Consider the following 27,555-nt stretch of genomic DNA (forward strand, 5'->3'; position numbering starts at 1 on the left):
TAACATTTTAAAATGGTATTTCAAAGCCAAGGAAAGATGCCTTTGCTTTTAGATTATTGACTATTCTTAATGGTGCATTTTCATCAGATTGGGTTGGGCTAATCAGGAATTCTATAATTGGTCTCTGATTTGTTAGTGGTTGTGCAAACTAACTTTCAGAAAACAGTTAATAATACTGGGATACAAATTAGCCCACGAGCAGCTCCAAATACCACCACAAGAAACAATCTTTACAAATGTCCTGAAGATGTATGCTTTAGCTGCTGACAGGGCACACACACCTATTATTGTTGACAATGCACTTTGTAACACCAGGTGGCCTAGCAGATACAATGCCTCAATGGTTTTTCAGTTGACTGAGGGCTCTGACCTGGAAACAAACGCATAACAAATGTGAGCAGAAAAGTCAAAGGAAAACCCTATACAAATGACAAGATTAATCATGGTTATGGAATCGAGATTGACATTCCAGAAGGCCATATAACCCATGAGGCCCATAATCACAGAAGCAATTGCAAAAGTTACCTACAAGGAATACAGGGGATGAGGAATTAACAATAAGGAAACAATGAACATTGCTGTTGATGCAACAGTCACATTTTGAACAGTGTTTTCTAATATTGCAGAGTACTGATCCAAATATATGAAAACCTGGTTGTATACCATTAGGGGAACTTCACACTTCTTCACACTTCTTGGCCGTGTCTCGGAACTGGTGTAACATCAGTTTCTTATTGGTTGAAGAAGACATACTCATGGTTTGAATGAAGGCCTGGGAACAAATGATTTCCTGTGATGATGTAATATTAATGTTATACAGAAAAAGTGGAAATTCCTTTTAAAAAATGCATTTATTGCTTAGAAAGGCTGTCTTATCATATATCTTGATGGAGGTTTTCCATATATTATATATATTCTCATAACCAAAACTCTGTAAGATTTTTATATACATACTCACTGTTTTCAAAATCTGCCAGACATTTTTCCAATTGTTGCCTAGTAGTCAAGAATCTGCCTTTATCCCAGTAGTCAAGAATCTCAGTAATGATAACCATAACCCTGGGACCATAACTTGAAAAATAGTCTTCTTCTACATTACAATATTGTGTGGTGTAGGAGTCGTCACTTGCCAAATTTCGGAGGTCTAAACCTTCCTGCACTCAGAAACACCCATATATACTACTTATGATGTACCAAGTATAGGAGCACTGCAAAAATCTTGGACTCGGTGCTTGTGAGAAAAGGACTAAAATATTCTCCAAAGAACAAATCCACGGGATTCCTAACCCTAACCCTAACCCAACAGGAATTTGCTGAATGGCTCAGGAAACTCAAACAGGGGCTCTGAATCAACCTAGAGGGGTGGGATTGGGAGGGAGTTTCAAAAGGGAGGTGATATTTGTATACATATGGCTGACTCATGTTGAGGCTTGACAGAAAACAACAAAATTCTGTAAAGCAATTATCCTTCAATGAAAAATAAATTGAAAAAGGAATAGATTCATTGGATGGATATCAGCTTTATGTTCATCTTGGAGAAAATTACCTGGGAGGCAAAAGGACTTTTTTAACGAGGAACATTTTTGGTCAGGAGTTTCCTGCTTCTTCAGCCACCATAGACAGACTACTTCTCTTTTACCATCCATGGCCATAAATGCTCCAAAACAGATGATGTTATGAAAATAACAAGGGAGCAGGATTGCTCCTATATAAATGCAAAAGTATTGTATGGACCTGAAAGAGGTCGGGTTCTCTTTATTATTATGAAAGAGGTCATAATTCCTTTATAGAAGGTCAGGACACTGGTGATGGTGGTGCTTGTAATGGATACTGCCACTTTTGAATAGACATTGGACATTCGCTCGCTTATACTATCCGTGAGGCTGGTCTTCTGGCAGGCAGAAATCGATAAGCATGTCACCGACTCCAACACCTGTTAGAGAAAGAGACAGAGTCTCCGCATTTTTTAAACATCCCTTTAAAATTAACAAGATCAACTCAAACGGTTTTCTTTGCCTGTCAAGGTCTCACTGATCTTGCAGTGTGCTTGTGTGAATGAGTGACATGTCCTGTGCAAAGCAAGTGATGAGTCCTGCACTGGGGTTTTGTGGTGCCTTATAATGACTGAAGCCAGACCCCAAAATGGAAGCCTTGTCAGGGTTTATATACCGACTTCCCAAAGCCAAGAGACACCCAACATCCCTGCGAGGGGAAGGGCCAGAAATGGGCGATGCACCTGGACCAAATTTTCCTTTCTCGGTCACCTTTCCCTGGTCTCTTTGACCGTTCCATTATTGCCCAGGGAATTAGAACTACTAACCTAACCTGTCGGGTCATAAACTTTCAAGGGACTTGTGATCCATGCCGTTACTCTGTACTTTTACTTAGACCTCAAACTATATGGATGGAAGCGCCTAGCCTTGCTAGGAGCTGGAAGTTACAAGAGCACGTTTGGGAGCAAGGCGGAGCTCTAGTTCCAGGAATGTTTCTCAGGCTAGAGGTCATTCTCTTGGCTGGCTGCCTCAGGGTCCAGAGTCCTAAAAGTAAGTCTTTGTCATGGCTGTGCCTCTGATCTATGTGGGTAGAAGCCTTGCTGGTGACCATGAGATTTTTGAATACACAGATCAGGAATTGCAGGATCCGGTCAGCTTGGAATTGTGGTGGGCTTCCTTTGGTAGTGCTAGCTCTTAGCAGACCAGAGAAAGCTCTCCAACAGCTTGTGTCTCAACTCCCTAGATACTCCTTTTGTGGAATCTGTGGGAATGAACTGGACGGATTGGCCCTAGTAACTTGAGGACCGAAATCCCTTTTTCCTCACTGGCTGACCCTCCACTCCCCCTTTTGCTATCACATATACTGGTGTGGTGACACTCAGAAGAGACATCTTGGATTTTTTGTTCATCTCTTTATAACTCAAAGCTTCTGTTGTGGTCAGGACTGTACTCGGGAATGTGTACAGGCACATGGAACATGGATGCTTCCCCTAGAAAACTAGCGTGGGAAACATTCCAGGAAAGCTACTCTGCTCCACCCCAGGTGACATCAGAGGAGGAACGAATATCAGACAAAGGTCTTAATGGTGAGGAACTGGACATCAGTCTGGGATGCCATCAGGTCTACCCTGGTGCATCTCCACCCCACCTTGGTGGTTGAACTGGGAGGGACAGATAAGTCACCTGTGTCGGTAAGGGACAGACTAAGTCCAACCAGGGAAGGAAAGCTTCGGTGGAACGTCTGTCTACAGCCCCATCTAGAGCAGGGAGGGACACCTCCGGTGGAAAGAAGCCACGACTGTGGATGCTGCTTTTTTCTCTCTTCCAGATGGGAGCTAGCGGATCCAGAACCACCTCTTTAAAATGTTTTTTTTCAAAATGGGGATAAATTTGATTCCCAGAGTTTAAAAAAGACATGCCTGATCTTTTTCTTTGATACCGAATGACCATGGTATCCTTTGGAAGATGGGGAAGACTGGTCGGCTCAAGGGTCTCAATTATAGCATTATTTTACAATTAGATCAGTTCTGCAGAAAACAGAAGAAATGGGTAGAAGTGCCATATGTGTTGCTCTGTATCTCGCTGCGAGACATGCCAGACTTATGTCCTAAGAGTGCAGATTTTGGTGCGAAGCCTTCAGCTGCCTCCTCTTCTCTTACTTTGTCCCTGTATCTGGGGCTCCCAACTAAACAGGCTGAGTCAGGGCACCCTTCCAGAAAGGTCTGCCTCAGTCTCAGTAGAAACTGAAACAGTCCCAATTCATAGAAGCCTTTACAGGACTAACTTTATGGCCTTACTTGGAGAGATGTAACGTATGTCTTGGGACAGATGCCGACTCCTGACTCGAGAACTCGAGTTTTGGGAGAAGCTGCTACTTTTGGAGATGAATGGCTTAAGCATGAGACACGGGGAAGGAGGGAACACAAAATAGCCCTCCTCCCTCCTGGGAGCCAAGCAGTTCCCATGATGAGCCAGACTGTGACTATAGCATGCCTAAATGAAGGTGGGATCAGAACAACTTTGCCAGGTGTATTCTTGAAGGACTCAAGCGAGTGCACACTAAGACTTTAAACTATGCTAAGTTGGCTGACACAGAACAGGGAGAGAAGAAAGCTCCTGATAAATTCCTAGATAGACTACAAGAGGCTCTCCGCAAGTTTACTGACTTTGATCCCAAAAGTACAGAGGGAGGAATAATCTGAAAGATAGATTTCTCACTCAGTCAGCTCCACGTATCTGCCATAAGTTATGGAAACAAGCGTTTGGACCAAATCAGTCTTTAAAATACTGTTACAGCTGGCTCAGATGGTATATCATGGTAAAGAATACGGGGAGGAAAGTAGGGAAAAAAAAAAAGAAAGAAAGAAAGAAAGAAAAACCTGGCAAAAGAATGAAGCCCCAACAATGGCTGTTAGAGCCACTCTGAAACAGACTGAGGAAAAGTGCCCCAAGTAACCCAGGTGAAAAGGGGTGGACTTGTTATTATAGTGGAAAGGAGAGGCATCTCAAGCTGGATTGCCCTCAAGCATCTAAGCTGCACCTGGCTCCATGTCCGGTCTATAAAATGACCACGCCTGTGGAGAGATTACCCTCTGAGACATAAGCCCCAGGGGTTGGACTCTCAAGGCAATCGGGACTGAAAATTCCTGGGGGTCCCTACACGAGCTCCCATTCTAATTACACCTGTGGAACCCTGGGGATTTATAACTCTGGGGGGGGGGGCAATCGATTGATTTTCTTTTGGACACTGGAGCAACTTTCTCTGTGCTCACTGAAGCCCCTCGTCTGCTTTCCTCCTGACCCACTACTGTAATGGGACTGTCAGGATGAGCCAAATGTTATTATTTCAGTCATCTTTTAAGCTGCAACTGGGGCTCCATGCTGTTTTTCTCACGAGGTTCTGATGGAGCTGGAGTCTCCCTCACCCCTTAAAGGAAGGCATATACTGAACATGGTCCAGGCCTCTGTTTTCACGAATATGGAGCCTTCTTCTTTTAAGTGAACAAAATGTAAATCCTAGAGTATGGGCTGGTGGAAAAACTGTGGATTGAGCACAAAATGCTGTTGCTGTTGTTATCAAGCTCAAAACCCCTCACCTATTTTCACATCAAAAGCAGTATTCACTAAATCCTGAGGTTAAGGAATGGGCGAAACCTTACTGTACTGGCTTCTCATGATGTAAGTGGGATCTTAAACTCTAAAGTTCAGAGCAACAATGTTCTGTCTTAAAGTTACTGGAACTCAAGGGGTGTCAAAAGTTCTAGGAATAGAATATTACATACCCTGTTCCTGGAGACCCCAATCTTCAGGAAAGGTTGAGAAGGCTAATGCCGTTATTAAAGGACATCCATGTAAGCTAACTCAGGAAACCCAGGACAGTTGGTTTAAAGTTTTACCCATGACTTCAACGAGGGCTTGAACTGCCTCTAAGAAGAAGGGACTGTCTCTATGAGACTGTTTTCATGCACAGATATTGTCATAGATCCGGAAACCTTAGAATTAACTATGTGCCTCAGCTTTCAACTTTTCAACCTTCTTGTCAGGGAAAGGCATTGCATGGTGGGTTTCTCCACTTCAAGGAAAGGACTTTCTTCAGCTCTGCAAATACCTGCACTGACAGCAATTGTATATGATGTCTCATCTTGATCTGATGACATCTAACAACCCTAAAATGGACTGATGTAACTATGGATATAATGTGACTTTTAATTTTGATTATGTTTTAACTTGGTTTAATGGGTATTTTGCCTTACATCTGTAACTGTAAAATGGGGTTTGTTTCTAACCATCTGTAAGCTTCTAAGTTACAAATGGTTGTCCAGGCTCCTACAAGTGCTGCAGCCTCCTCCAACTATTACTCAGGGCTGCTGGAGCAGAGACCCTCAATATGACAGTTAGGAGAATATATTGCCTCAACAACTTAGGGACAATGCCCCTCAAGAGCAGGACGTAGTTATGGAATGAAAACGATGGCCCTTTCCCTTGGCAACATGATCCTCCTTAAAGAAATGGGGGGAATGAGAAAGTCAATTCCTAGGTAGGTTGATAAGACGACCAGGGTCCCCGAGGAGGAGAAAGGAGTCCAGAGCCCTTAAGAAGGAGAAAGGGATCTGAGGCTCCCAAGGAGAAAATGACAAACGGTCTTTTCTACATTGCTTTGTCTTAGTGAATATAACAATGCATCTTGCTTGAGGACATGTTTCTCCTTAACAAGAACCTTCTCACTGATCTTGTCATCTTAAAATGTATATTATGGGAGTGGGTCTGGTCAGATCTTTCTATTGTTCATTCTAATCTTGTTCATTTAAGATGTATTTTGTGAGAGTGGGTCTGAGAAAAGTATATAAGGCCTTGATAAGACTAGCTAGGGGGGCACTTTGCCTCCCCTTCTGATGTCTATGTCAGAAGTTTTCTCTGTCCCTTTTTATACTTTAACAAAGCTCTGCTACACAGAAGCTCTTGAGTGATCAAGCCTAGTCCCTGATGGAGAAGAAGCTAAATATTCTTCTTTGGAGATCACGAATCCAACATCATTCACCATAAGCTGTCATACAATTAGCCTGTTCTTGTTTTTTTCCTATTCTAAATCACACTGAAATGAACATCCTTATTCTATTTTGTGAGCGCCTGTCCAATAATTGGGACGAATTCCCAGAAGTGGAGTTGGCAGGTCAGATTCCACTTTAAATGTTTAAGTCTTTTGATTTGTTGCAAAGTTATATTTTAAACGTGTACCAATTTACAAATTTCCCTCAGCAGAATGTGTGTTTATTTGCATACAACCTGCCCCAAACCTTCAGTCTTGCTGTAATATTCATTAATCTAATAAAAAGACAAGGTGTCTCACTTTTTGTTTAATTTGCATCCCTTGATTAATGGAAAGATCAAATGTTTCTTTCTTATATTTTCAATAACTAGTGTTTTGGATGCTGTGTGTGTTTGTGCATGGGTGTGTGTGTGTGTGTGAACTACTTGTTCATGTCCCTGGTCTGTGTTTTCCATTTGGGGTACTAGATTTTTCCAACTCTTAAAAGCACATAAGACAGAGGATGAGATGGTTGGACGCCATCACCGACTGAATGGACATGAGTTTGGGTAAATTCTGGGAGTGGGTGATGACAGGGAGGCCTGGCATGCTGCAGTCCATGGGGTCACAAAGAGTTGGACACGACTGAGAGACTGAACTGAACTGAACGGAACTGAAAGGCACATAATTCCATTTGATTTTCTTTTTCTCCTGATTCCTCATTTTGGATCTGTAGAGTCACCTATATATAACTATTTTGCCTAATCTAACACAATACCCTTCCTTTCCCCACCCCACACCCCCACATACACAGTGTGCAGCCTCATGCTTTGTTTTACTCACCTAGAATAAGAAATGGTGAATTTGCAACTATGATCACAAGTGGCACTCCAATGTACAACATCAGGCCAAAGCAACTCACCACTGCCAAGGCAGCAGAAATGACTCCAAAGGCTGTGGCCCACATTTTGTTTCATATACAGTCACACCTGTAAATTTGGAGGGAAAAGTCATGGAACTTGTGGTGGTAGCTTCCATACTGAAATTCCAGCAATTCATAACTTTCTTGACTTGAACACCTTTTCAGAGGCCTCTTGCAGAATATTTCCCATAGCTGCCTGCTGGAGAACTTTAATTTCCAGGCACTGACCCAGACCAACTGAACAGAAGATGGGGAGGCGGGAGGCGTGGACAGAAAAGTTGGGAATCTGTGCTGTTACCAAACTATACTGGTTGGTTCTTATGCAGCGAGCCAAACATGAATCCACCAACTGGACTTCTCAAAACCACAAAGATATACTAAAGCATTGCAAAGAGCTAATTCCACTCTGATCTTCAAAGGAGCGTGAATGGAAGTAAGCAGTATGAAAGTGCCCATGGCTAGGTATCTTCTCACCCACTTATGAGTCCAGTTAGCCATAAACACAATCCTAAATATCTCCTGTATGTCAAAGCTGGTTTAATATATACTGTGGCTAACAAAAAGAATGAAAGCCTTCTTCTAAAAGATTTCTGTGGGTCTCCTCTGCTAGAGATGTGTGTTCTAGAAGAGAGGCTGTGTGTGTGTGTGTGCTCAGTAGATTCAGTCATGTCCGACTGTTTGTGACCCTGTGGACCCTAGCCCACTAGGCTCCTCTGTCCATGGGAATCTCCAGGCACAATTAGTGGGGTAGGTTTCCATGCCCTCCCTCTAGGGTATATTCCCCACCCAGGGATCAAACCTGCATCTCCTGCGTCTCCTGCATTGCAGGTGGATTCTTTACCACTGAGCCACCGGGGAAGCCCCAGAAAGGTGACTACCAATTATGGGAAAAAAAAAAAGTAACATGTACTCCATTTTTAATAACACCTTATGCCTGTTTCTTGGTTGGACCAACAAAAATGGGAATATATACACAGCATTTTAAAAAGACTGGATTTAATACTTTGACTCCCCAACAAGCACAACTTTCCATCTTAAAATATTGACAACAACCTCTAGGTTTCTGTTTTACTTCACTGCTAACTTCTTCAAAACAAATGACTGATAACTACCTCTAGAAACTTTTAGTAGAAGAGCGAAACTAAGTTTGGTTTGAAGACTGGCAAAGTCAACTATGGAAGTGGAGCTACTGATTCCCAAAGAGCAAGAATATAACTAAGACCTTGTTCGTGCAAGGCCACATTAAAATAACTAAATTTTCCTCTTATTAAAACAGCTATGTGTGTCTGTATTTCACTTTTTCTCAATCTGGTGTTATCAGTTAAACTCAGGTCCTCAAATCACACACACACACACACACACACACACACACACACAGTATTTTGTTTTGATTACAGAAAAAAAATTTTATTACAACCAGTACTTTCTTAAAGCAACAACCTTGGTTTACAGGAGTTTAAGATAAAAGTACCACAGATGAACCTTGAAATCAGAAAGATTAACAGGATAGAAGCTACATATAACATTTTTATCTCTATTCCCTCTTTCAGGTTTCTGGATTGTTGCTATAAATTTTTCAGAGGATGGGGGGAGTGAAGTATATTGTTGGCTAGAGGGATTATTTGACTTCGACTAGTTGCTGTGTTGACTCTCTAAATGACCTTTATTTTAATGTTCAATAGGCAATGGAAGGGAAGACGTGTATATAGAACACTAGTGAAAACAATTGCAGATTTCCTAGTCCCTAGGAAGGACTTTGGTTAAGCAGTTTATCAGAATGACTTAGGAGAATCTTAGAACTTTAGATTCGTGCAATCCTGGAACATAGCTCTGCAGACTCTGATCTACAGTTTGTAGAGAAGTTGCAGAATCCATGTGTCTAAAAATTTGTACATGTGATTCCACTGCTCAGGCGGACTTGGGCATCACTGGCAGCAAAATGACCAATCAAAACAGCTCACTAGAAAAACAGAAACTACACATTGAAGAAAGCATAAATCAGGAGTTCCCTGGTAGTCCAGTGGTTAGGACTCCTTGGTGCTTTCACTGCTGGGGCCTGGGTTTGCCCCCAAAAAAGGCATCAATGGATGAAATGAAGGATAATAAGCTATAATATATACATAATATAAACACCCAAACAATAGAAGGAAGTCCTTCCTTGTCAGCAATTATTTTAAATCTAAACAGATTAAACTTTCCAATCAAAAGGCAGATACTGTCCGAATGGGTAAAACAGCATGATTCAACTATATGCTATTTACAAGAGATTCCCTTTAGATCCAAAGACTTAAATAGATTGATAGATAAGAGGAATGAAATAAATACTCCCCATGAATACTAACCAGAAGAGGCTAGGAGTGCCTATACTGATAACAGAAAACAAAGACTATTTGAAAAAAACTGAAAGGAAGGGAACACTTCTAACTCTTTTGATGAGGCCCTGTTACACTGATACCAGTTCGGACTAAGATATCACAAGGAAGCTACAGATAATACTTCTTATAAATATGGATACAAACATCCTCAACAAAATTCGAGCAAACACAATTCAATAAGCATATTAAAAGGAGTATACATCATGACCATGTGGGATTTACCCAGGAATGGAAGAGTGGTTCAACATGAGAGTATCAATGTAATACAGCACACTTTCAGAACAAAGGATAAAAAACCATATGAATCTCTCAAAAGGTACAGAAAAGGCTCTTGACAAAACTCAATGTCTTTTCATGATAAAAACTCTCAAAAACAAGGAATGGAGGGAAAGTTCCTCAAAATTATAAAGGCAATTATGAAAACTGCACAGCTAGCATTATACTCAATGGTGAGGAAAAGAAATCTTTCCCTCTAAGATCAGGAACAAGATAAAGATGCCCACTTTCATCAGTGATATTCAAAGATGTACTAGAAGTGCTAATCAGATAGGACGTTGAAATTAAAGAAATTCAAACTGGAAAGCAAGAATTTTAACTATATCTTTTTACAGATTATATGATCATATGTATGAAAACTCCAGTGAATCCAAAGGAAGCTACTCAAGTTAGTAAACAAATTCAGTAAAGCTGCAACATACAAGATCAACACACAGGATTCAGTTGTTTCTATCCATCTGCAAAGAACAATCCCAAAAAGAAATGAAGAACGTGATTTCCTTTAGTGTTTAAAATAATGAAGTACTTAAGAACACAGTTAACCAAAGAAGTGAAAGTCTGGTACATGGAAAACTACCAAACATTGGTGAAAGAAACTAAAGAAGACCTAAATTAACGGAAAGACTTTCACAGTCCATGGGGAGGAAGACTTAATATTGTCAAAAATGACAACCTCGCCTAAGGTGATCTACACATTAATCACAATCTCTACCAAAATTTCAACAGCTTTTTTTTTTTCAGAAATGTATAGGTCAACATTCAGATTCATATGGAATTAAAGGAGCCCTGGATATTCCAGAATAACCTTAAAAAGAAAAAAGAAATGGACAACTGAGATTTCCAGATTTCAAAAATGTAACAAAGCTACAGTATTTAAAACAGAGTGGTTCTAGTATATGGACGGACATATAGACCAATGGAGTAGAACTGAGCCTCTAGAAATAAATCCATATATCTACAGCCCATTGATTTTTGACAAGGATGCCAAATCCAATCAACTGGGAAAGAGCAGTCTCTTCAACAAATGGCACTTGGATGACTGGATTTCCACATGTACAAGAATGAACTTGGACCCCTACTTCACATCATATACAACTCTGATTAAAAATCGCAACCACCTAAATATTGCAGCTAAAACCATAAAACTCTTGAAGGAAACAAAATAAATGCACACAACCTGACTTGTTGATGGAAGCTTAGATATAACACCAAAAACACAAGTAAAAAAAAAAAAAAACAAATAAAAATAAGTTGAATTTCATCTTAATTAAAATCTTTGTACATTAAAGGGCATTATCAAGAAAGGAAAGAGATAATCTCCAGAGTGAGAGAAAATATTTGCAAATTATATAACTTGATAAGGATTTAATATCACGACATCTACTCATCAACAGAAATCAACAAAAAAGGGACAAACAACTTCACTAAACATGAACAAAGGTGGGAATTCCCTGGTAGTCCAGTGGTCTTTCACTGCCAAGGGCCTGGGCCCAAGTTCAACCATTGGTCAGGGAAATAAGATTCTGCGAGCCTTGGGGCACAGCCAAAAACAGGGCAAAGGACTTGAATAGACAGTTCTCCATGGAGGATATGCGTGTAACCCCAGTCACTCAGCTCTCTGATTCCTTGTGACCCCTAGCCACCAAGCTCTTCTGTTCATGAAATTTTTCAGGCAAGAATACTGAAGTGGGTTACTATTTCCTTCTCCAGTGGATCTTTCAAACACTGGGATCGAAACCAAGTCACTTGCATCTCCTGCACTGGCAAGCAGACTCTCTACCTCTGGGGCACCTGGGGAGCCCCAAAGAAGATACACAAATAACCAATACAAACATTAAAAAGATAATCATGGGTAGAATGTGGAGAAATTGGAAAACTTACACATTGCTGGTGGGATATAGTATGGTGTAGCCTCTGTGAAAAATAGTTTGATGCTTCTTCAAAAAGCTAACCAGTGGATTATCATACAACCCACTAATTCCACTCCTAGGTATTTACTGCAAAGAACTGAAAATGGCCTTAAACAGAAATTAGGACACTACGCTTCACTGCAGCATTATTCACTATAGCCAAAATGTAGAATAAGAAAGCCTTCCTCACTGAACAATGCAAAGAGATAGTGGAAAACAATAGAATGGGAAAGACTACAGATCTCTTCAAGAAAATGAGAGATACCAAGGGAAGATTTCATGCAAAGGTAGGCTCAATAAAGGACAGAAATGGTATGGACCTGATAGAAGCAGAAGATATTAAGAAAAGGTGGCAAGAATACACAGAAGAATTATACAAAAGTATCTTAATGACCCAGATAACCACGATGGTGTGTTCATTCACCTAGAGCCAGACATCCTGGAGTCCAAAGTCAAGTGGGCCTTAGAAAGCATCACTACAAACAAAGCCAGTGGAGGTGGTAGGATTTCAGCTGAGCTATTTCAAATCCTAAAAGTGAATACTACCAGATTTTAATATTATGTTTTCATGCATTTCCAATATTTTTTGCTTTATATATCTCATGAATGAGGTTTAAAAATAATTAAAGCTTCCCTATGAGTTGTTCCCTTTATATAAGTGACCCTTTTTCAGAATTTAATGTTTTTAATCTTGCATTCAACAGTATCTGACATTAATATTATATTTATTACTTTGATTTTTAATACTAAAAGTCATTTGCTCATCTTTAGAAGAAACACTTGTATTATTCTGATTAGGTATATCTTTTATAAACAGAACTGAAATGTATTGTGCTTTCTTCTTTTTTTTAATCCACTCTGAGCCTTTCTTCTTAATAGGGAGTTTAACCTACTTGCAGGTATTATTAGAACTGATGTGTTTTTCCTTGTCATCTTTTTGTTTTCTGCTTTTGTTCTATCTAGTAGTCTCTATGTTTTATACTTTGTGCTCTTTGAAATACATTTTCCCCCTTTTATCCTCTATAGTTTTTGTGAAATGAATATTTCATGCTTCTATTCATCCTGGTGCTTACATGTAGGTTTCCCAGAAGTGTTTTTAACCTATGTGACTAATTATTCAGGCCAAGCAAAATGCATTCTCCCGTGCTCCTATTTGAGACAAGAATTGAAGGGGCCGCCCCCCCCCCACCACCCCCCTCACCCCACCCCCCCACCCCCCCGCCAACCTCATCCTGCCTCAACACTCTGAGGCTTTATCAAAGTCACATTTTGAACTTATAATCCAGGACTATGTATATTGTGACATTTGTACTTTCAGTTAGCTTAATTGTCTGATTTATTGCAATTCTGCAGCCTCATCTCTTTAAAATCCAGTTCTCACTACTCCTTTCATGAGTCTCTTGTAGGTACCATTTGTCAATCTGTCCCATTGTTTCCTCTCAAAGTGGTTTAGAATACGTTTTAACAAGCACACCAAAAAGACGTGTGAATGCTGTCTTTTCCGATTGTTGATATATTTCTTCTTTCATGTGATAAATATTTACTGAAAATCTGTTTTGCAACAGCAGCTGCGGTAGGTGCTGGAAACACAGTAATAAGCATATGCAGCATCCTTCAAGGAGCAGATACCTAGGAAGACCTTTTTATTGCCACCAAGTGTGATTTGGCATCTTTCCTGAGTATGAAGCCCAAAGGTCACCATCTTTATCCTCAAAATTCCTGTATTACTGTCTCCTTAGATCAATATTTGGCATTTGGAAGGCAAAACACTGAGGCCTTTTCCAAGTCTTGGAATTTTATGACTAATTCATTTGCTACTTCGAGGTATGAATACATTCCTGTCTTTATCTTTGGGTTTAAACCTCTTTCCTGAGATGTGGACATGGGTCTTGTGCTCAATTCCTCCTCTTCTGTGAAAAGTGAGAGGGTTAGTCACTCGGTCGTGCCCAGCTCTTTGCAACCCCATGGACGGTAGGTAGCCCTCCAGGCTCTCCATCCGTGGAATTCTCCAGGTGAGAATACTGGAGTGGGTTGTCATTTCCTGGGTCAGGGGATCTTCTCAACCCGGGGATTGAACCGGGGTCTCCTGCAGTGCAGGTAGATTCTTTACCATCTGAGCCAGCAGGGAAGCCTGGGGCTCCCTTTATCAGGCACAAGGAACTGAGTATTTACCAAAAGCTCGATTGTTGGTTCTGTGCAGTTTGTTCTGAGGACACTAATTATACCCAAGTTGACTCTCTACTCCCTTTCTTCACATCCATTATCTTTTTTTTGGTTCCCTCTTTCTTATTAAATTCTTCTATTTGCCTTTTTCTATATATCCTGGGAGAGCTTCTCAGCTTTGGACTTTATATCATTGATTTGGTTTTCTGAAGTTTCACATCTCGTGTGTTCTAAGCCCAGTGTAGATTTTAAATTTCATTGTTGTTTTAAGCCCCCTTGCTCATTTTCCTTATCTGCCTTCTTGGACTTCTGAATTCATCTTGTTAACTCTCCTTCTCAGACCTTATGGCATTATTGTTCAGCTTTCCTCCGTAAGTCCTTTTATGAGGCCATCTTTTGAGGTTGCTAGACAGTTTTTTAAAATCTTTTTAAATTTTGTTTTAATTTTTATAAAATATACATAGCATAAATCTTATATTTTAGTCATTTTAAGTGTATACTTCATTAGCATTAAGTGTGTACACAATGTTGTACAATGGAAGCAATTTTTAAAGTACTCCCTTCCTAAAATTCTTGTGTCTTTCTTTTCTGCAACATTCTTTCAGTATGTACTCTCCAAAAATGGTACAATCTTCCACTGGGGGACACTGAATAAAGGGTACATAGGAAAAGGCAACCCATTCCGGTATCCTTGCCTGGAAAATTCCATGGACAGAGGAGGCTGGCGGGCTACGACAGTCCATCGGGTTGCAAGGAGTTGGACAGGACTGAACACACATGCATACATCCATACCTAGAGGAAGAAAAATGGTACAATCTTGTGGTAAGCGGACACCTCCTTGCCCTGACCCTCTGCCTCTGGATATATTTCTTCTTTCATGTGATAAATATTTACTGAAAATCTGTTTTGCAACAGCAGCTGCGGTAGGTGCTGGAAACACAGTAATAAGCATACGCAGCATCCTTCAAGGAGCAGACATCTAGGAAGACCTTTTAGTTGCCACCAAGTGTGATTTGGCATCTTTCCTGAGTATGAAGCCCAAAGGTCACCATCTTTATCCTCAAAATTCCTGTATTACTGTCTCCTTAGTGTTTGGATGCACTTTTAGTTCTATTCCTGAAATACATATGGCGGTGTCAAGCTCTTGGTTCATTTCCCAGCAGTTCACTGGCTTCTCCCTGTTACCTGTCTGCTTTATTGAAATGGTGCTTTTTTCATCATCCTCTGGAATTTCTGATATGCAGTCATGATGGGCGAAGTTGCATAAATGAGGGTCCAGGAACAGGTGTCTGCTGACAGGCTTTGAAGCTGCACTGGTATTGCAAGTCCATTGTGCTCTCTGAGATAATCTATTATGGTAGCTAGCCTCCTAGAGGCCCCGGTGCTCTCCGTCTAATGTTCAGGTCCACATTGCAGGAGCACTGGCTTTGTGGCCGCAGCATACTCCTGAGAGGCAGCGTGTGGTCCACAAGGCTGAGTCATACAGACACCTTTGCTCTGTCTCGCCTCGCTCTTGGACAGCTGATTCTGAGGGAACGCAGGCGGCCGTAACCCGAGGTCGCGCGGTCAGGTCCTGCCTCATCAAGTACTGACTTGCCAGGCACATAACCGAGTCACCTTGGGAGTGGATCCTCCTGCCCCAATCAAGCCTGCAGGTGATGCCTCAAGGGATGCCCTGACATCAGCCTCATGAAAAACGCTGAGTGGGAACCACCTAGTTAAGCGACTGTTAGATTCCTGACTTAGAAAAATGGTGTGAGATTATAAATATTTACTGTGTTAAGCCACTGAGTTTTAAGGTAACTTGTTACTAAGCAGTAGATAACTAACGAGTGCATCCTTTCACTTAGCCATATTAGTAATGGCTGTTCAGTCCTCCCTTGGTTGAAGCCTTGTTATCTAAGGAGACAGATAGTAAAGGTGATGTATACTTTTTTTCTTTCCTCCTTTGTTATCTTGTTTCATAAGGATAAGTTTTGTCATGATTGGAAAATATCTCTATTTATTCAATCCAGCTCAATTTGCCTTATAAGAAGCATCAATTTCTAGTTAATTTTAGGAAATAGATTGTTCTTCAATCTTAGTTTTCCTAAAAATATATCATTACTTTTTTCTAAACTTTTATAATTTATTTTAGTAACAAGTGAAGAGAGATGCATTTGAGTCTTCTACTTTGGTACATTATTTTTCTAAATTAAAAACAAAGACAGTTTTGAACCAGATATCTCTCCTTGTCCTTAACAAGGGTACATAAAAGATACCTTTTCATCTTTAGCATGCTTGGTTGCTAAAAAAAAAATATCCAACACATCTGTATATCCTTCAATTTTTCAAGTAAAGTATGGATTACCTTTGCTGACTAAGATAGAAAATCTTATCAGTTTTAAGTAAATATGGTTTTTGTCTTATTCTTTATGTAGTTTTTAAATTCATTTTCCTGTCTCATTGCATTGGTTAGAATTTTTTTGACAGTTTTAACAGGAATCCCGTGTCTGTCTACTGCTTTCATGCAATCGCCTCTAGGTTTTTCCAATAAGTATGATACTCCTCTCAATTTGCAGAGAGAGCTCAGTTATTAAAAGATCATATACAAATGTACAGTTTTTATTTATTATTTCAAGAATTTCTATAACTTCACACATAATATTGGCACACCTTTTATTCTTGGACTTAATTTCAGGACATTTTATCTGTTGAATGCATTGTTTGATTTTATTTGCTAATAAATTTGTGCTCTTATAATTAAAGCATTGTATGCAGTAGTGGAGGCAGTGAAATGCACATTTCCTGATGATGCATAGATGATCAATGCATCCTAGCAGGAGAAGTAATGGTAATTACTACCACCATGAATGCTTCGGATTATAGTTTTTCAAGTACTACAGTGGTTCAACGCACTAATAATAACACAGAGAAGAACCTTTGAGGTAGGGTAGCAATTTTCCTGCCACCAGGCTTATTCCCCAAAGTTGCAATTAAATGTCATCCGCAAATGGAGGTACAACCATTACTTTTTATAGCTCAGGTTCTTTACCTCGTCTCTGTAATCCAGCCTTTTTCATTAGTGCTGAGATCCCAATTCTGGCCGCGCAGAGTAGGAGAAAGATCCCAAGGTGATTCTATGTACCAACTAGATCTTGAATAAGCCATTACAACTTCTGAGCCCTCTAGTTCTCATCTGTACAATGGAGCCAATCAGCCAGCCCCCTCCATTCCTTAGAACCATTGCTATGAGGGTCAGATATGACCTGACCTCTGAACCAGAGTCCACTCCACACAGGTACAAATGGGTCATCATCGCCAGCAGCAGCACCAGTGGGGTTGTATTAAGCTATGGCTCCTCACTCCCTACATAAAGCCGGATCCTTTTGCTTTCCTCTGTTATTACAGGCGTCATGAAGCATAGGCTTACGTTTCTTCTGGTTTCTGTGCTACTTAATTACCCTTCCTCATCTCCCAGCCATTTTTACATTTAAATAAAACTCTCATTTCACTTAACAATGAAAGGCTTAAAAATTTGCATATTAAGTGTGAGTCAGTGGCATGGATATCTAATTAAAACCTGTATGGTTTTTTTTTTCTTTTTTTTCCTTCTTTCCCCTTTTCATTTTTCTCCCCTGAGCTGCTGACATTACTGTCACTGTGTTCAGTGTCCCCATTCTGTCAGCCCTCTGTGTTCTGAGGAGAGCAACCACGAGGGTATTAGGGAGAGATGGAACTTACAGAAGCCAGAGGAGGCTGGGGCAGGAGGGAAAAGGGACCCAACACAGAGGCAGAAGATGCAGACACAGGGGGCTTGTGATGCAGAAACCCTGCAGAAGAAGAGGCACAGAGGGAGTGGCAGGATGAGGCAACTGGATTTTGAAGAGGGCAGGGTGAGGAAGGGAGTGGCTGAAAAATGGAAATTTACCAAAAAGAAGGGAAAGTGTAAGAATAGAAAGACAACATGATGGGTGGAGAGGAGCCTATGGCCGATGGAGATAGAGTAAGTGATTCAAAGCAGTTCAAACAACTGGGTATCGGCCAGGAAATGCAGGAGGTCATGGTAACAGATCGCTGGCCTAGTTCCACAAAGAATGTCTGTCTTATATCACCACAGAGTGGTTATAATAAAAAGGCAAATCTGTTGGGTCTGGTTTAAGTACTGTCCTCTCCTCTGTGATCTCATTTAACAATCCACATCCCTTCTCCTAGATTTTCTTTGTTTTCCTTCCCTACAGTCTAAAGGACTCGGAAATAGATTTCTTGGAATCATTTGTGCATCTTTAGGATATAACCAAATAAGAAATGAGCGTCTTCTCCCTCCTAACCCCTCAATACGAAGACCAGGCAAGCATATTTCACAAGGGGGAGTTTGTTAAAGGCATGCACGCAGTAGATGCCTTTGCCCACTCTGTTCATATAAATGGATGGCCTCTTTCTAGAAGCACGGTGTTTATGGGGGAACTCAGCATGGATAAAGGTGCATGTGAAAAGCATGGCTCATGGTAGGAGCCAGTGCAATCATGTGACACTGAGATCATTTCTGCCGGAGTCAATCACACCCTCCCCCTGGGCACACGACATTGCCCAGTTGCTTGGGCAGATATGGACTAAAAGATCCTGGGGATTGGGCTGAACTTAGACCATTTGACAGGTGATAGTCCCTACAGGGAGAGGCAAGGAAGACTTTATGTTGCTGAAGCACAGGCTGCCACACTGTGGCCCCAGGAATTAAAATCCAGTTGATAAAGAAAACCACATGGAACTCTGCATAGGGTCATGTGGCAACCTGGATGGGAGGAGAGTTTGAGGAAGCAAGGATACATGCGTGTGTGTGGCTGAGTCCCTTGGCTATGCACCTGAAACTATCACAAATGCCAGCTATATTTCAGTATAAAATTAAAAGTTTAAATCAAAATCAATTAATACATAAAAGAAAAACTGTCATGGCAGTCTGAATGCACGTTGAAAAGGATTTCCAGGCAGAGTATTGTAGAAAAGATTGCGTGTGTTTAGTACAAAAAGTAGAGATAATGTGGGCCCTATGAGTGCAGTGGGCCAACCTCCTGACAGATCAGGGAGAAACCACTCTTTTTGTGGGTTAGTAGCCAATTTTTACAGCCTCAGACAAAACTCCTGCTGGAAGGCTGGCATTAGGTGATCAGTTAGGGTTCTATAGGGTGAGTACTAGCATGGGAATTTTGCACAGTAAGGAGTCAGGAAGCCTGCTGGTGATGACTGGGGGGCTTTTGGCAATGGTTACTAAGGGACTCAGTCAGCTTCAGAGGTGACCTTGGCCCTGGGCTCTGCTTCTGTGACCTTGGCACAAGGGCCCACACTTGTGACCTTCGGCAGGGTTCCACATCAATCTACAGTTTGTGAAGGGACTGGGCAGCTAGACTAAAGGCACGTGTGGTCAACGTCTTCGAAGGCCTTTGGCCCCATTGTTGGTTTGGGAAGCAGCTCTCTGGACTCGTGTCTAAGGGAGGGTCACCTCTCCTCCTGATGTTGTGTTTTCCAAATTGCTCGATCATGAGAATTTTTCAGACTCTTGTCCAATTACCCATGACCAGCCACATCCCAGGCCTATCAAAGCAGATTTTGCAGGAGATGGTGCTCAAGAGTATGCATTTAAAACACAATCAGGCAAGATTGCAAATACCAGCTTTTGGAGGAGTTGGACAGTCTCAGGTGGGGGGTGAGGTGGGGGTGTCATAAGACCAAATCAGGATTCTCCCTTGCAGATGGTGTCTAATAAGGAAACAATTTCCCTAAACTCCCAAACCACCTTGACTTTCCTGTTTAGTTACTGGAGCATCAGCATCGTGACTTGATCTTGATGTGATGTGTGAGGTAATTAAGGGACTCCAGATCTGCATCTCACTGCTTAATACCTTCATCCCCGATGCTTTCCAAATGTGGCTTTAAGACAAGACAGGATCAATAGACTTGCGCTTTGGCTCTTCCTTCCCGGGTGGCTCAGAAGAATCCGCTGGCTATGTGAGAGATCTGGGTTCGATCTCTGGGTTGGGGAGATCCCTGGGAGAAGAGAATGGATACCCACTCCAGTATTCTGGCCTGGAGAATTACATGGACAGAGGAGCCTGGTGGGCTACAGTCCATGGTGTGGCCAAGAGTTAGAAACAACTGAACGACTTTCACTTTCACTTTTGGCTCTTTTGATCCCTTCATCTAAGATCCTGTTTTATTCTTTCTATTCCACTTCCCAGGAAGTAGAATACTGTCTGTGAATGCTGATTTAGGGTTTTAATAGGACTGCTACCCATTGACAGAGTGTACCTTGATGCTAACTGCCCACAGTTAAAACAAAAGGTAACACGAATTCAGCTCACCCTGCATGCCAGCCTATCCTTGAGAATACCAGCCCACTTTATCCTCAGGACAACTCTATAGCATAGTTATTGTCTGGGTCCAGTGCTTCAGTTAAGGATGCTAAGGTAGCAACAGTTGGATCGGGGCCCCAGATCACCTGGGAAGTGAGTGGCCTGACAGGATTCAGACCGAACCAAGAATTCAAGGTCCAGGTTTTGTTTTTTATTTTATTTATTTATTTTTGGCCGTCCTGGGTCTTCGCTGCAGTGCAAGGGCTTCACGCTGTGCTGGTTTCGCTTGTTGCAAAGCACAGGCTCTAGGTGTGTGGGCTTCAGTAGTTGTGGCTCTTGGGCTTAGTTGGCCCTTGGTGCATGGGATCTTCTGGGACTAGGAATAGAACCCGTGTCCTCTACATTAGCAGGCAGATTCTTAACCACTGGGCCACCAGAGAGATTCCAAGCTCCAGTGTGAACTTTTAAACCTGGACTGATTCTGCCTCACCTGATGTTCCCCATCCCTGTGTTCAGCTCACCTGTGTGAGATGACTGGTTTCCAGCTTGAGTTGGTTCATCCCTCCCTGGACAACACGTGGACTTTTATTCTTGGGAGTGGTCACCATATTGCACCAGGCTTAAGGATGGCTATGGCATGGTACCTAGGCAATATGCTCCCAGACAAGCCCTCCATCTCAGCTTCCTCAAGGGAGCCAGGATTCCCACCTTCAGCAGCAATGACTTGTCCTCATCCCCTCACACCTGGGCACAACCCATCCCCACTGCTGGCCCATGCCAGCCTCCTCTAGATCTGCTCCTTGTCCTTCCCTTTCCTGACCCTTCTGTTCTAAGTCCCCAGCTGAGCTTCAAGAGCTACTGCCCCAATGAAGGAAGCCGACTCTGGAATTCTGGAAGCATGGCTTTTGCTAAAGACGCCAGAGGGACTACAATGGTATCTCCATCAGAATTGTCCTCACATTTGAATTCAAATTTGTTTGTGTAGCACGTACCCATCTCTGCTGGCTTTCATTTTTTTCTAAGATTTGAAACAACTAAATTTTCTCAAAATGTGAATTTCCATCCTTTTTCAAATCTGGAGAGTGTCGCGTTACCAATAAAATAATGCCCTGCATCTTGGTACTACATCATTTTAAAACATCAGGACCCTCTTCAGATTCCCTCCCAAAGTACTGAAAATGAAAATTCAAACCTCCTATTTGGAACATGAATACAGCCAAGTAATCTGGACAAGTGCAGTGTCCTTAGACATTGTTGTCAGACTCTCTATTGGGTAAAAATCATCTAATCTTTCTGTCTTAAACTGAATAGACAAATTGTGAACCTGAAGCTGTGTGGCAAAAATCCATGTCCGGATTGGTGGTTCTTTGAACACAATGAATGCACGGTGAGAGTCCATTTATGATGAGATGGAAAAATACAGACACCTATGGATATAACCAGGGCTGTGACATTCAAGAGAAGGAATCTAAGCTGATGGCGGTTGTTCTTGATGTCTAGGATTTCAGTTATATTGTTTACTCCGTGTACAGAATCTGCTAGTTTATTTCTCCTTGAACCTCTATGCAATGTAAAGTCAGTTTAAGACATTGTCGAAGTAATGCTGTCAATTTTTTTCTTTTGATTTGAAATGGAATTGTTGAAATAAAAATATTTTTTCTATCCCTGAGGTAGGCAACTGTGCACACTTCTAGTGGCTTCTTACCTCAGTGCTGGGAGAGGGCCACTACCCTTCCAGCCACCATGCCGGGGGGACAAAGAGGAAGGATATTTTCCCCTGGGGATCTTGTCATTTCGTTCAAGGGAAAGCGCCTCCCTGGCCCACTGGCCAGTGTTTGCTTTCCTGGCGCAAGTTTTGTAAGGAGGGATTTAATTGCAGGGTAAGGAAGCCCACACACAGCCTCATTGCTAAGCTTCCACAGAACCAAGGTATCCTCGATATCTGCACATAGTAACCACTGAGGGAATGGTGGATAACTTGTTATCATTAGGGAAGGCTCTGTGAGGTACTGTCTAATCTAGCCAGAGATCTTCTCTTTGCTTTTTCCTGTAGCAAATACTTTAATTTCCTATCCTCACCTGAGACATCATGGTAACATTGTATGACTTTATACTGAGACTTTCTTGGTCTTAGAAATGTAGAGCTTTAAACCACATTCTTGGTTTTACTTGGTTTCCTAAATTAACCAATCCTGAATGTAGCAAAGCCCACAGTTCTTTACCTGATGTTATCTTCATGATACCGAACTCATCCTTAAGTGATGTAAGACTCTGTTAGAATCTGATCTGGGCAGTACTTGGCCCACGTTGACAAGAGACAATCTCTAATTGGTCAGATTCAGAGTTTTCACAGCCAAACTTCTGTGTCTCCACTGACTTGCTGCATATCTCGAGAGGAAAATGGGGGTCTCGGGAGGAGCCAAATTATTTCCCAATAAGAAGAATCAGAAAGAATTTTCATAAAATAAAAATACATACTTACCACCATTTGGATACTTCTCAGAAGTATTGCTGTAAATAAAAACTCATTTAGAGATGATGTGCCCTGCCTGTGGTGCTCGGAAATGCTTCCAGAATTGATTATAGTAAACCTTCTCCTGCAGCCCTTCCACGTCTCTTGGTTCCCTTGCCCTCACACAGCCCGGAGGGGAGAGGAGGCCAGCCTCCTCTTCATCCACACAGAAGCCCTGCAAGGCCCTGCCTCAGGGCTCGGACAGGGAGGGGCACTCAGGCACATCTCGATTAAAAAGACATTCTTCCTCAGGAACTGGACTGTCTTCAAGTCTTCCTGGCTCTGCCTTTTGTGACTGTCACAGCTTGCTTGCTCAGTCACTCAGTCGTGTCTGACTCTTTTTGACTCCATGGACTGTAGCCTACCAGGCTCCTGTCCACGGTATTTCTCAGGCAAGAATATAAGAGCAGGTTGCCATTTTTTCTCCAGGGGCTCTTCCCAACCCAAGGATAGAACCCATATCTCCTGGGTCTACTGCACTGGCAGATGGATTCTTTACCACTGAGCCGCCTGGGAAGCCCACCCAGCACAAAACTTGAGACTCAACAAAAGGAGATACGGATGGTGTCACTCAGCTTAAGTGATTTCTTACAACACTTACTTCCAACCAATGTATCTAATATCATCCCATATACGCCATTGCAGATCTCATAATGCCTTGTGAGTATATCCTTGCAAAGTGTGAGTGTGTGAGACACAACTCCCCCTGAGCCATCCAGAAGGGGGTTGATAAACATAAGCTAGTTAGATGCACTCTTAGATTAAAGCTTCATGTATGTGGGTTGGATTTCTGAGCAAATATCTGTATTCTGATTCCTTGCACAGCCTACCCACAGCTGTTTCAACATCTTCCTCTCAATCCCTGGAGTATGTTTTGCACGTGTCTTTTAAAACATTCATATTCTCTTTGATGTTGTCATCACCTTGAGACTGCCATCCACATCAATGTTATTGCCCCCGTCACTCTGCCGCATTGAGGGCCCCTAAAAGTCAGAGGCCGGTCCTAATGGATGTATGCTCAGTTCAGGTTTGCTGAGAAAAGGTGAACAGAATGGAAAATACGGATGAAACTGAGTGGATTGGAATCGACTAAATGCAAATTGCTTATCCGGATAAGCTACAAAGGAGACCCCAGGGAGGTGGCAGTGGTGTAGGACAGCAGAGAAGCACTTTCTATGAGAAAACAACCCGAAAAAAGGTGCCCACAATCACTGAGCCTGAGAGAGGAAGTTCTTTTCGGTAGAAATGTGTCCCCTGTAGAGTCTGAGTTCCGTCCTCACAGCATGGATTATCTGAAATTGAGCCTAAGCCAATTAAGAGCTTCCTCTTGTTTCTCCTAAAGGAAAATACCCAAGGCTCTTAGAAAGCTTGGGGTGTCGTGTTCTGTCCCCATGGGTCACCTCAGGATCTTGTGCTTGTCTAGCAAAAGAGGGAGGCTCTTTTCTGCAACAAATGCTTTTGTAAAAAACTCGATGGTTTGGTCTTTGGCTGGGACCCTTGCATAGAATGGCCACATCGATAACAATGGATCTAAATTCCTTACCAGAAAAAGCATAGATCTCTTCTAAAATGGAAATGCTAGTGTTTGTCTTCCCCTCTGCTGACTGAAGGCTAGAGCTGTTGAGCTTTTTTTCTCCTCTTCATGAGGAACCAGCTTCTTCGAGAATTATTAGGGTTTCACTGACATCGATCCAGAAGGAGAGAGGAAGGGAAAGAACATGGGAAGTGAGGGGAGAAAAAAGTCTGTTTTTCTTCTGCTGTCAAAAAGAGAAGAAAAAGAAATACACTAAAATCGGTTTTAACTGGAAGTCACTCTGTGTAAAGAAACAAAGTTTATTTCATACTCCTGCGATGTGAATGCTACTGAACGCAGGAGAAAAAAATATCTATTTTAAAGACATAATTGTTGCAGTTTTACTGTAAGTAGCAGCTCATGGGCCTGTGCAGAATTTGTGCCTGGATGGAAAGACAGACACAGCATGCATCAACTCAGTTTCCTTCTCACGTCCACAGAGCTCTGAATGAGAGCATCTTCTTGGATCTGAAAGACAGCTGGCAACAGGTACCAGCACTTCGAAGGTCCAAGGTGGCCATAGTGAGCAATGGAAGTGAAGCGGATGGCAAGTCAGGACAGGATGCCTGGCCAGCATCCCAAAGCCTCACTAGGCTAGGAGGACTCCTACGGGGAGCACAGCTGGCGGCAGCTGGGACCCGCTCGCAGGAGGCTGAAGCTGAGGTTGCCAGCGCTTCCACAACCAGCTGAAACTGTTTTGCACCCAGAAAAACAAAACAGATGAGAAAAGAGGCTCACAGGAGCCAGGCGGGAACATCATCCCACTATTTGTGAAGCGCGGGATAAACAAGTGCCTGTGTCTTGCATTCCAAGCCCTTTGGATCAGGGTAAAATTGATTCCAAGAAAGCAAACGATGTATTATTAATGTTAGTGTTTCTTTTAAAGATTTGCTACCGGCCAGCATTGCAACAGAAAGGGAAAGCCTCTTCTACATTGGCAATTCTTTTTCTTCAGTTATCTCTCAGTGGGATGCTGTGTGCATCTTTTCTCCCCTTTTACTTTTTTGGGGTTTTTTTTGAACAAAGAAATGGAAAACCAGGAAGGAGAGGGAAAAGGTAGCAGCAAGGCAGACAGGGGGAGGGACAGGAAAATGTGGAAGCTGTAGAGGGACATGGACCCAGGAGCAGAAGGTGAAAGGAGAAGGCATTTGGCTTTGAAAATTAGAGAGAGGGGAAAGTAACAGGAGGAGGCGTTGCAATGCTTCTAGAATACTGATCTCACGCCCAGGACAGTCAGTGTAGACGTCTCATCACCTTCGAGGAGACATGAACATTTCCTCATGTCTGACCATCTCCGTGGTTGTCTGGGTGGGGAGAGAGATTGGCTCCCTTGTCTCAGCTCTGCCTTGTGCCCATCCTACCAGAGGGCAGGTCCTGCCATCTGCCGTCACCCCCATGGTTCCACAGAAAGTGTCATTCCCAGCATGGTCCAGCGTCGTATCTGCCCAGGTTCATACAAGACCCCACAACCAGAGTCATGATGGCCTCAGAGGGAAAGATGGTCATCCAAACTTGACAGCTTAGCGTTTGTTCTCAAGTAAGGTCCTGAGAACAGGATGTCCCATTCTTTCCTGGATTACATGTAATCGGTCCATCATCCAGCTATTTCTTGAGCAGCTAGGAACAGGGAGTGCCTGTTCCTGTCTGCCAAGTACAATGCCAGTCCCAGAGAGCATCCTTCATCCCTTCATTCAGTACCACTACTAAGCAACAGCTGTGTGCCAGGGACTGTTCTGGGCACTGGAGATAGATCAACACAAAGCAAAGTCCCTACCTTCAATTCTACCCTGGAAGCACTCAAGAGACAATAGAGTGGAATAAACATACCAACATGGGAAGGACTCTTCAAGCAGAGCAGTCATCTCAGTGAGAAGGCTGAGCTAAAGTGCAGATTACAAGATGGGAATGCATGTTACTGTCTATTCAGATAAGAAGCATGGCCATTCCTTGTGACGAGCCCGGCCACCCCTTAATGTCTCTGATCCTGAGTGTTCTTGGGTATAAAGTCATGCTATGCTAAGTCACTTCAGTCATGTCCAACTCCGTGGGACCCCATGGACTGTAGCCCTCCAGGCTCCTCTGTCCATGGGATTCTACAGGCAGGAATACTGGAGTGGGTTGCCATTTTCTTCTCCAGGGGGATTTTCCTGACCCAGGGATCAAATCCACATCTCTTAAGTCTCCTGCATTGGCAGGCAGGATCTTTACCACTAGTGCCATGCTGAACTGGGAGATTTCTGAGATCTCTTCCAACTCAGAAACATTTCTATGTCTCTATCACGCGAGCTGATGGGATCAGGGAATGTCTCCTGGAAGGAATCAACACAAAACTGGGTCCTGAGGGAAAAGTTGAGGAAGCCAAGAAGAGGGGAAGGGAGTCTGTATGGGGAGGCATTATGAGAAAAGGAAGAATGAGCAGGTGGGTGCGGGAAAGCCCTTTGGAGATTGGAGCCACATCTGCAATCTCAGCTGCCTAGGACCTTGTGGTCCAGGGCCTGATGGCCTATCGGTTCTGGAGGAAGGCTTGTTCAGTGGCTACAGGAACAAGGGGATGAAGGGAAGGGGGTGCCCTGTGGTGTATGGGAGGCGGCAGCAGGTCATGACCTCAGGTCCGGCAGCACCTCATCACGGAGGACCTGCGGGTCATGGGCGATTGTGCCGTGGGGCCTCCTAGGAGTGCCGTGAAATCGGCCATCGCAGCCAGACTTCAGGAGATCCCCACGGTGGGACTCGTCTCTAAGACTGAGCAGCCGTCTCTTGATGACCCAAGACCGCCTGCTTTCCTCTGTGTAGCAACTGTTACTCATTTCATGGTGAAACATCCCCAGTGGAGACAAGAGAGCCCAGCTGTGTTTGGGTTTCACAGGCTGTCTCAAGATTCCTCTCAGATGTTTTGGTTTATGGCAAAGTTGAAAATACAGCATTATTATGATCGTTATTGCCGTTTTCACTTTTTCAACTCCCACTAATGATTAATG

At 42.6% G+C, this 27,555-nt stretch overlaps 2 protein-coding genes and 1 pseudogene across 31 annotated transcripts in view; all 3 read right to left on the reverse strand.

Annotated features, from left to right (window-relative positions):
* Positions 1–27,555, reverse strand: part of LOC122447855 (ankyrin repeat domain-containing protein 26-like) — a 933,540-nt gene that overhangs the window by 485,567 nt on the left and 420,418 nt on the right. The gene's annotated exons all lie outside the window — the stretch shown is intronic.
* The window catches only part of LOC122447884 (POTE ankyrin domain family member A-like), a 312,070-nt gene that overhangs the window by 242,671 nt on the left and 41,844 nt on the right, over positions 1–27,555 (reverse strand). The gene's annotated exons all lie outside the window — the stretch shown is intronic.
* LOC122448340 lies at positions 156–27,272 on the reverse strand (annotated as a pseudogene).

Source organism: Cervus canadensis, chromosome 10, assembly GCF_019320065.1.
Source record: "Cervus canadensis isolate Bull #8, Minnesota chromosome 10, ASM1932006v1, whole genome shotgun sequence".
Taxonomy (NCBI): Eukaryota; Metazoa; Chordata; class Mammalia; order Artiodactyla; family Cervidae; genus Cervus; species Cervus canadensis.